The following is a 10826-nucleotide window of genomic DNA, read 5'->3' as shown; positions in this document are numbered from 1 at the left end:
TAGATTACTAGTTTAGATAGAACTAAGGTGCCACCTTCAGGTCCACTGAGTACGGGTCATGAAATTTAGCAGTGCAATAAACCTAACATATGTTTTAGTACCGTCCGCAGCTCGTGGTCGTGCGGTAGCGTTCTCGCTTCCCGCGTTCGGGTTCCCGGGTTCGATTCCCGGCGGGATCATGGATTTTCTCTGCCTCGTGATGACTGGCTGTTGTGTGATGTCCTTAGGTTAGTTAGGTTTAAGTATTTCTAAGTTCTAGAGGACTGATGACCATAGATGTTAAGTCCCATAGTGCTCAGAGCCATTTGAACCATTTTTTTGTTTTCGTACCAGCCCCATGGCCTCATAATAAAAAGTGCGCACAATACTAAAAATATAGGTGTGTCTATGGCTAAACACACGTTTTACATTAGATCAATGTGTTGGTATGCCAACAGACAAAAGAGATCACTTAAAATTGTTCATTTTTGCTCATACAGCTCCGTTAAAGGACATAATTTTGGTCGGTTGACTCAGGTTACGTTACACACAAAGAAGATAGTAAAATGAAATGCAACCCAAAAGCCCGATATAACTTGCTAGTTTTAGAAATGTATCCCTTACTACACTATCGTAGAAATTTCCTAGTCGTACCTAAATTATTTCGTTTCCTACTTGGATGAAAGTATCTTTTATGAACCTAGCAAAAATATTGTCGGTTTTAAAGAAGAGAAAACGTCTTACGGTTCATTATTCACTGCAATGCAGCTGGTTTATTGTTGTTCCCTCTCCAGAGGTCTATTTTAACAGTAAAGACGTTCTTTGCTGCGTCTGCGTTGATAGCTATCTGCTGCTGCAATAATGTCTGCGTCTGGAGTTGGACCACGGCAGATGGTGGTCGACCACTGTGACGAATATCTTTCACTCTTAACTTCTTCCTCCAATCACGCCTCAGTTCCTGTAGCAACAGGAGGTTTCGACATGAGAGTTTCAAACACTGTATATCTGCACACAAGGTGAACACGTCTGCTCCCAGTTTATTATTTCGGATAATGTACGTGTATTCAGTCTTTCTTCGCCAACGAAAGTTGCGAATTGCCCTTATATCTTCGTTCGTAACGTCAGTCTGTTGCTAACGCGCTCGTCATCAACTTAATCGACAGCATCTTCCGTTGTCCTGCAACATTGTTGCGAACGTCGCAACCAATACGCTCTAGTCACAGATTACAGTCTCATGCCATTCAAAGCATCTATGACATGAGCCAGACTTCTCACCACGTCCTTTTACTAACAGATTTTCTTCACACACTCCAGATCTTAACTATAGATATTTGTCTCCTTTAGTAATGGAACAGTCCGCCATAATTTTAACGATGATTCACACTGAATCTCGTTTCCACAGTCCCAAATCGACTCCATTTTGCAAAACACTTTCCAGTGGCTATTCACATCTTTCAAAATAGCTCCCGAGTCATATTAAGTCTCCGCTTCTAAATCACGCCCAACTGGATAAGTGTTTTCGAAATTAGCACGCGCAGTTTCACTCCCGCGTTCACACGCCAGTGCGGCTGTCCACAATCCCTTGTCTTAACAAGACAATTTTCCGCTTTAGCAAAATCTTAAGGCTGTTATTAGTGTGTATAACTGGACCATCGCATTAGACTAAATACAGAGTAGATCTTATTCCATCACCTGTTAATACAGTCTTAACAGAAATTTACACCAATACAGACAATAAGTAAAATAAGATTTTTATGATCTGCTACCGAATTTGTACCAACACTGAAAATACTCCATAAAAATGAGAAAAAAGAATAAAATACATATTCAGACAACATGTTAATTGAACAGGAATGTGCTTAAAAACACCCCCCGTCATTGTCATTGAATTAACATAACCATCTAGAATACTGTTACAAAAAATGATGCTGTGACGACATTCATTTGTTATAAAGGCTAATATCCACTATTGCTCATAAGTTGATAAATGTTTCTTTTCTGTAGTCTGTTGACGTTTTGTTTCTTTAGTTCCTGGTTTCATGTGACTTTTATATTTTATAATATCTTTGTTACCTTACACAAATCAGGTTGTGTATCTAGGTGCAACGTATATTTGATAAACAACTGCAAGACGATTGTAATTTTCATTATTTTCAATCAGATTACGAAAGATCTTCCGTGTCATGCGCACTCAAGTTCTTGATATACATGTTTATTTTACTATTCTGGAATTTGTAATTACAAATGTCTTTTGTATTTTCATTCACACCTGCACGATGTATGTCATTCTCATATCTCATATACAATGTCAGTTAATGGCAGTGGTTTCGTAAACTTTAAAGACCACGGCTCGTTCGAAAATGTGAGATATTTATGTCAGATTTTGTTTTTAGCTGTATGACGTGCTCTGGATGATATTACTTTGGCTATATAAGATAATTATATAGTTTGCATAACATTTATAAAGTATAAACTTTATGATACTTAAAGGAAGTGCTCAAAAAAGAATGGCAGCACCCTCTTGACTTGCATGTTTTTGATCGTTAATCTCTTTCTTAAAACTCTTTTGTCGACAGGAAATCCCTACTACATCCACATGTGTAATATAGAATTTATCTGATTTCTCAGCGCAGTATAGTAGAGTGCATTGTGCGTCTATTCTTGAACAGAACGGTAAGCGGAGGGTAATTTCAAGCGTTCATGGTGTGTACGTTTTCACTTCACGACGGGAAGGGTTGTCAGCATAGGACCTTACCCGCAGCATTGGCGTACACTATAGCGAAGTTGAAGATCTGCCTCTAGTGGTCGACAGCACCCAACCTGACCAGCTGGTGATCACATACAAAAAAAGGCTCTTTGCAACTATAAGGGCTCTATCGATTCCGACAGTTATCAACCATTTCCAGACGATCAGTTTGACCTCTGTTACATGTTTACGAAAAATAGTACTAGTCCCTTCCTTCCCAGCGGCATCCTGATGCGTGATGGAAATGAGCGTATGGCGTCAGTGGCCTGGAATTCCCAGGCAGGTAGTTCGTCCTCCAAGTGCAGGTCTTACTGAGTTCGACGCCACATTGGGCGACCTGCGTGTCGACAATGTGGATGAAATGATGATAAGGACAGCGTAATACCTAGTCCCTGAGGGGAGAAAATCTCCCTCCCTAACCGGGAATCGACTCCGAGCCCCCGTGCGTGGCAATCCAACGCGCTGACATTCAGCTAATGGGGCGGACGATGGGTGATGAAGGGGTGTAAGAGAATATCAGAAATGTATCCTAGACTAATGGCGTCAGCTTCTGTTTATGGAATGTGGAGAATTCGACTGATGCCCAATGACAGTCCCTATACTGCAAGGTAGTGGTGACGATAAAATAATTGAGCAATTTGCGACTGATCTATTGACATCTGTTATCTTAATATAACAAATTCTGGAAACAAATATCTGACAATTTTATGCCGCAGAAAATATTCCTGCTTCAGTTACACACCCTGCCTCAGCAGGTTTTCTAGATACAGTTAACAATGACGCGATCTCCATGTAATGCAGAAAGCTGCCTTCACTGCTCTGTAATGTTGCTTCTCACACATACAGGGTGACCCAGAAGGAATGGTCAATATTCAGGGATATAACATGAAATATCATTCCAAGCAAAAAAGTCTAGTAAACATGAGCTTTAAAATGCAAATTTTAAGAACTATGAGCACTTTTTCGCCTTTCATACACTAACACAAATCTCAGCTACTACTAGGTCTTTCCATTCCATATTTTGAGACATGATAGTAGGGACCAAAACAAGAAACAACGTTCAGTAAATATGGCCTCTAAACTGCACACTGTAAGATCTGTGTTAACTTGTTCATTTTCACTTCTGTGAAAAATTTCTCTTCTTATGAACAAGTACTCGTCGCTCTTATGGTATGCATTTTAGAACCCATATTTACTAGCCGATGTTTCCTTGATTTGATCCATACTGCATCCCCGCAAAATATGGTAATCAAAGAGTCTTTTATAAATGATAGAGCGCAGCAATCAGTCGTCCTTTTTTTGCTGGTTTTATTACGCAAATCCAGAATTCGGTTAGTGCCTAGCCATTGTCAATGCACTATTTTTTAAGCTCGATGCATGTTAGTTCCCTGTTGTTCGAGCATCAGCCACAGTTCAAAGTTCTTTGAATACCACAGCAGTATTCAAAGAACTGTGACTGGCGCCCTAACGACAGGGAACTAACATGCATCCAGCTTAAAAAATAGTGCATTGACAATGGCTAGGCACTAGCCGAAATCTTGGTTTGGGTAATAAAACCTGCAAAAAAAGGGCAACTGACTGCTGTACTCTATCATTTATAAATTACATAACAGTCGCTGGGTGCACCCACTTTCCTAATGGAAAGTAACCTGATGAAACTTTTTAATGGGACGGATCTGTTTCGCGGTATCGAAGAAGAAGAAGTGATCGTAGCTCTTCATGTATTCATTTTAGAACCCGTGATTATTAGACTTTGTTGCTTCAAATGATTGTTCCTGTCACATTACTGAGTATTGAGTGTTCCTCCTGGGACACTCCCTATATCTTCAGCCTCGGCTTGCAGCCATCCATTGGATATCTTTCTTCTTCACAATCAGTTTACAGCATTCTCTTTTGGGCATTAATATACACAAGAGGATAATTTTAATTATCTGCAAAAGTGACCACATTAGCATTGCGTAAGCATCGCGCAAGTGAAAGATAGCGAAACGAGGTCTCCTAATGGGTTTTTAGAATTGCCTTAAAGCAGATGCATAGTTATAAATTTGTAGTTCCTCTCTACGGAAATAACTAGAGGCTAATGATCATAGACAAGACGCAAGTAATATCTTCCGAAATGAGTAAAAATGGTTGACCTTAGGAGAAGCATTATGGTTGGGCTACTAGCTGCGAATACGCAGTAAAATGGCAGACGTGTTCAGTTCACAAAAACTCTCTAATCTCTAGAGCAGCGTCAACTTGACACTCTTGGAGCCCGCAGCAGATCAGTAGAATGCAGCCTGGTGCAGTACGTGCTGCGAGGTGGGACGCCTACTGACAGAAGTCGACGCGTTTAATGTAAGACGAGGACCCACCGTCCGTGGTGTTTTTATTTTATTTTATTTCACGAACGCCTCACGTGTGATGGTGGACGTTTGAGTGTTTTAACTCCTTGAGGTAAGTTTTACAATCTTCTTATGAGAGCAGTGTCTCGCGGAACGCATTTTTGAGCTTTTATATAGAACAGAAAACCGTTGACTTCTACCAGTTATTACTGATAAGTGATAAAACTAATGTTGTATAGTCACGCTGTTTTCTACTCTCAATTGCTAGTTTTTACGATATACTCCGTCCTAACAGTCTCGGAAGATCCTACCGATACTGACCGACCTCTGGGTCATTCTCAGCCTATAGGCGTAACTGGATGCGGATATGCAGGGACGTGTGGTCGGCTCACCACTCTCCCGGCCGTTGTCGGCTCTCGTCACCGGAGACGCTACTTCTCAATCAAGTAGCTCTTCAGTTTGCGTCACAAAAACAGTGCGCACCTCTCTTACCAACAGCGCTCGGCAGACACGAGGGTCACCCATCCAAGTGCTAGCCAAGCCCGACAGCGCTTAATTAAGGTGATCTGACGGGAACCGGTGTTACCACTGCGGTAATGCCGTTGGCGTTCTTACGATATGTCTACCACAATGTCCCATATGTTTCCCATTGTATGCTAGTTTAGACAGTAAACTTTGAATGCTGTTGTATATCTGGCATCTTTGTTCACACTGTAAAAATTTAATTTTTGCTAGCCAACCTCCAGTGGTCACCAGATAGCAGTACCACTCCATCTGGCGAGTTTGAAACTCACGTTCTTGTCTGTAACCTCATGCTTGCTCATGTAACACTGATCTTATACTTAACAGGCTACTGTTGAGGTTTCCTCTCGTCTTAATAATTGTATGTTTCGTTACTTTCCTTATCACTAATTAACTCTTGTTCAGGTATTATGCTTGTCTTTGTGACGTATCACAGAGCTGAAGATAACGGACTGACCTAAATTCTTCATAAGTAGGTTATAAAAATGTTGCAGTAAAGACTTTACAATTGATGTGTGGTTAGATAAATAATATAATAAACGATCTTTAGTAAAACTTCATCTATCAGGTCGTAATAAAGGGCACACTATCTGGTTTGCTTTATTAACAACGCCAATACACCAATAATTTTTTCTCATCGTCGCTTATTGGATGTTATATCGCTGTGCTCTTGTCTTTGACTTTTTTATGACCACATAGTTTCGCATTATCTTTCATCTCATGAGGTTAAACAGACCTCATCCCAAATGTGACTCTGACCGATACTGAGCATCGACCCATGGTCCCCCGCGGGCCCCAAACTAGGATCAACCCCCCATATTAAGCAGGTTGTGAAACAGCTTAAATAATTATACAATGAAGGCTTTCACGACCGGATGTTACAGCTGCCGATAGTTCTTCCGGGTTGTATGGGCGTGGTCCATGGAACTCTTCTATTAGTCGGCAAGACTCAGCACAACCAGGAGCACCTCCGAGGATGTCCAACGTAGCATTGGACGAAGCGTCAATAATAAAGGAGTTCCATGGACCACGGCCATATAGTCCGGAAGAATTGTCGGCAGCTTAAGTAAATTCCGAACAACAGAAGCACGTTATGAAGGGATAGGTTTTGTACGTTGTTCTTATCTATGTTAGTGGCGTGAACTACGGGACATCTTCGACATTATAACCACATACTCATAATTTTATTAGAAAGAAAATTTTGGAAATTTGTGGTAAGTTCCTATGGGACCAAACTGCTGAGATCATCGGTTCCTAGGCCGACCGGAGTGGCCGAGCGGTTCCAGGCGCTTCAGTCTGGAACCGCGCGACCACTACGGTCGCAGGTTCGAATCCTGCCTCGGGCATGGATGTGTGTGATGTCCTTAGGTTAGTTCGGTTTAAGCGGTTATAAGTTCTAGGGGAGTGATGACCTTAGAAGTTAATCCCCATAGTGCTCAGAGCCATTTGAACCACTTCATCGGTTCCAGGGCTTACTCACTACTTAACCTAAATTAAACTAACTGACGCTAAGGACAACACACTCACCCATGTCCGACGGAGGACTCGAATCTCCGACGGGGGCAGCCGCGCGAACCGTGGCAAGTTGCCCTAGACTGTGCAGCAACACCGAGCGGTTTTATTAGAAAGGGTTTTCATTTGCATGCATTGTTTGACCTACACTAGCAGCTCCCGTTAAACTGTGTGACTAATTGTTGGTATTATAACGTGTTGATCCACAGGTTATTATCTAAAGTAAATCTGATAACACATAGTTCTTTAGTATGGACTACGCTGGGCTAAGTTATTATGTACCGTGTAATCGGATTTCGTCGCCTAGTCTCGTGCAGCTAATTTCACACTACGAGGTGCATTCAAGTTCTAAGGCCTCCGATTTCTTTTTCTCCAGACTGGAAAGAGATAGAAACATGCACATTATTTTAAAATGAGGCCGCGTTCATTGTCAATACGTCCCAGAGATGGCAGCACCGTACGGCAGATGGAATTTTACCGCCAGCGGCGAGAATGAGAACTGTTTTAAACACTTAAAATGGCGACGTTTTCCTTACTTGAACAGCATGCAATCATTCGTTTCCTGAATGTGCATGGTGTGAAACCAATTGAAATTCATCGACAGTTGAAGGAGACATGTGGTGATGGAGTTATGGATGTGTCGAAAGTGCGTTCGTGGGTGCGACAGTTTAATGAAGGCAGAACAATGTGTGACAACAAACCGAAACAACCTCGGGCTCGCACAAGCCGGTCTGATGACATGATTGAGAAAGTGGAGAGAATTGTTTTGGGGGATCGCCGAATGACTGTTGAACAGATCGCCTCCAGAGTTGGCATTTCTGTGGGTTCTGTGCACACAATCCTGCATGACGACCTGAAAATGCAAAAAGTGTCATCCAGGTGGGTGCCACGAATGCTGACGGACGACCACATGGCTGCCCGTGTGGCATGTTGCCAAGCAATGTTGCCGCGCAACGACAGCATGAATGGGATTTTCTTTTCGTCGGTTGTGACAATGGATGAGACGTGGATGCCATTTTTCAATCCAGAAACAAAGCGCCAGTCAGCTCAATGGAAGCACACAGATTCACCGCCACCAAAAAAATTTCGGGTAACCGCCAGTGCTGAAAAAATGATGGTGTCCATGTTCTGGGACAGCGAGGACGTAATCCTTACCCATTACGTTCCAAAGGGCACTATGGTAACAGGTGCATCCTACGAAAATGTTTTAAAGAACAAATTCCTTCCTGCATTGCAACAGAAACGTCCGGGAAGGGCTGCGCGTGTGCTGTTTCACCAAGACAACGCACCCGCACATCGAGCTAACGTTACGCAACAGTTTCTTCGTGATAACAACTTTGAAGTGATTCCTCATGCTCCCTACTCACCTGACCTGGCTCCTAGTGACTTTTGGCTTTTTCCAACAATGAAAGACACTCTCCGTGGCCGCACATTCACCAGCCGTGCTGCTATTGCCTCAGTGATTTTCCAGTGGTCAAAACAGACTCCTAAAGAAGCCTTCGCCGCTGCCATGGAATCATGGCGTCAGTGTTGTGAAAAATGTGTACGTCTGCAGGGCGATTACGTCGAGAAGTAACGCCAGTTTCATCGATTTCGGGTGAGTAGTTAATTAGAAAAAAAAATTGGAGGCCTTAGAACTTGAATGCACCTCGTATTACGAAGCTTCTCTCAACTATGTGATAATTAATCCTATTTCCACTATGGAGACTTCAATAAAGTTACGTAGCATAATTAGCCGTACTAACAATACAGTCAATAATTTGCAATTATTTATGTAAATTTTATTACCAACTACTTTGAAATTTGATTGCGAAATATTTTAAAGATATCGTATATACCAAACCCTAATAGTGCGAAAGTATTAGATATAGGATTTAATGCCCTATAGATGGCATTCATGTAACTGTACGTCGGAGTAACGCAGTTATTCTTTCCCGAACTGTAGTCAGTGTGTTCGTTAGAAGAATAAGAAGAGCAAGAATAAAATATTAACATTATGATGGGATTATGCGTATTAGTTCTGGTTTGGTACGTTTTGCATCTCATGATATCACTGTCATTGTTACATTAAAAATCCTTGAATGAAAATTAGAAACTTGGAATGTAACCAAATTTACAGCTTGGAGGAAAATCTCGTGTGATGACCTTCTAATTGCAGTTGAAACAAATGCTACGAGTCAGCATTCTTTAATAAACCGAAGATTCAACATACACAGACATCCACATGTAATAAAAAACACTGGCACATATTACCAACTCAATAAAAAAAAAACACTGAGCTATTAGGCCCACCGTCCGCCGTGCCGTCCTCTGTCATATAGCGTCACCAATGACGCCACATGCAGTATGGGTTCTCCCAGCTGTTGTCGGTATTCCTGATCTTGGAGGCGCTACATCTCATTCGTATGCTTCCTCGATTGCCGTCTCGAGGATGAATCAACGCCACCAAGGAAAAATTCCTGGAAGTATAGGGAAGTGAACATATCTCCTCCGAATGGCGGTGAGGCGCACTTAGTACTCACAAGGGAACCTCCCCCCCCCCCCCCCCCCCAGATTTAGTTATAAGTTGGCACAGTGGATAGGCCTTGAAAAACTGAACACAGATCAATCGAGGAAATAGGAAGAAGTTGTGTGGAACTATGAAAAAGATAAGCAAAATATAAAAATGGTTCAAATGGCTCTGAGCACTATGGGACTTAACATCTGTGGTCATCAGTCCCCTAGAACTTAGAACTACTTAAACGTAACCAACCGAAGGACATCACACACATCCATGCCCGAGGCAGGATTCGAACCTGTGACCGTAGCAGTCGCGAGCAAAATATACAAACTGAGTTGTCCATGGGCAAGGTATGCAACATCAAGAATTGTGTGACCTCAGGAGCGCCGTGGTCCCGTGGTTAGCGTGAGCAGCTGCGGAGCGAGAAGTACTTGGTTCAAGTCTTCCCTCGAGTGAAAGGTTTAGGTTTTTATTTTCCCAAAGCTATGATCTGTCCTTTCGTTCATTGACGTCTCTGTTCACTGTAATAAGTTTAGTGTCTGTGTTTTGCGACTGCACCGCAAAACCGTGCGCTTAGTAGAAGAAAGGACGTGCCTCTCCAATGGGAACCGAAAACATTTGATCGCAAGGTCATAGGTCAAGCGATTCCTCCACAGGTAAACACATCTGATATATTCTATACGACACTGGTGACGGCATGTGCGTCACATGATAGGAATAAGTTGTCGACCCACCTAACTTGTACACTTGGCGAATGGATAAAAAGATCCTTCTACCTTGCCAGATTTAGGTTTTCTTGTGGATGTGATAATCACTCCTAAAAAAGTGATGAAAACATAAGAGTTTATCAGATAATAATTGTCTGAAAATAAAAAATTGAACTTTTCACTCGAGGAAAGACTTGAACGAAGGACCTCTCGTTCCACAGCTTCTCACGCTAACCACGGGACCACGGCGCTCCTGAGCTCAGACTATTCTTAATGTTGCCTATCTTGCCATGGACTACTCAGTTTGTGTATTTTGCTTATTTTTTTCATAGTTTCACACAACTTCTTCCTGTTTTCTCGATTGATCTGTGTTCAGTTTTTCAAGGCCTATCCACTGTGCCAACTTATAACTAAATCTGAGGGGGGTGCGATGGGGAGGTTCCCTTGTTAGTTCCGGAGGTGGACACTGTAAGAAGAACAAATGGATAATAGGTTGCTTCATCTACAAATAAGCATTGTCGGCGTAATATTTGACC

Source organism: Schistocerca americana, chromosome 6 (genome assembly GCF_021461395.2).
Source record: "Schistocerca americana isolate TAMUIC-IGC-003095 chromosome 6, iqSchAmer2.1, whole genome shotgun sequence".
In the NCBI taxonomy this organism is placed as follows: Eukaryota; Metazoa; Arthropoda; class Insecta; order Orthoptera; family Acrididae; genus Schistocerca; species Schistocerca americana.
The sequence above is the reverse complement of the archived record's forward strand: the minus strand, read 5'-3'. Positions refer to the sequence as shown.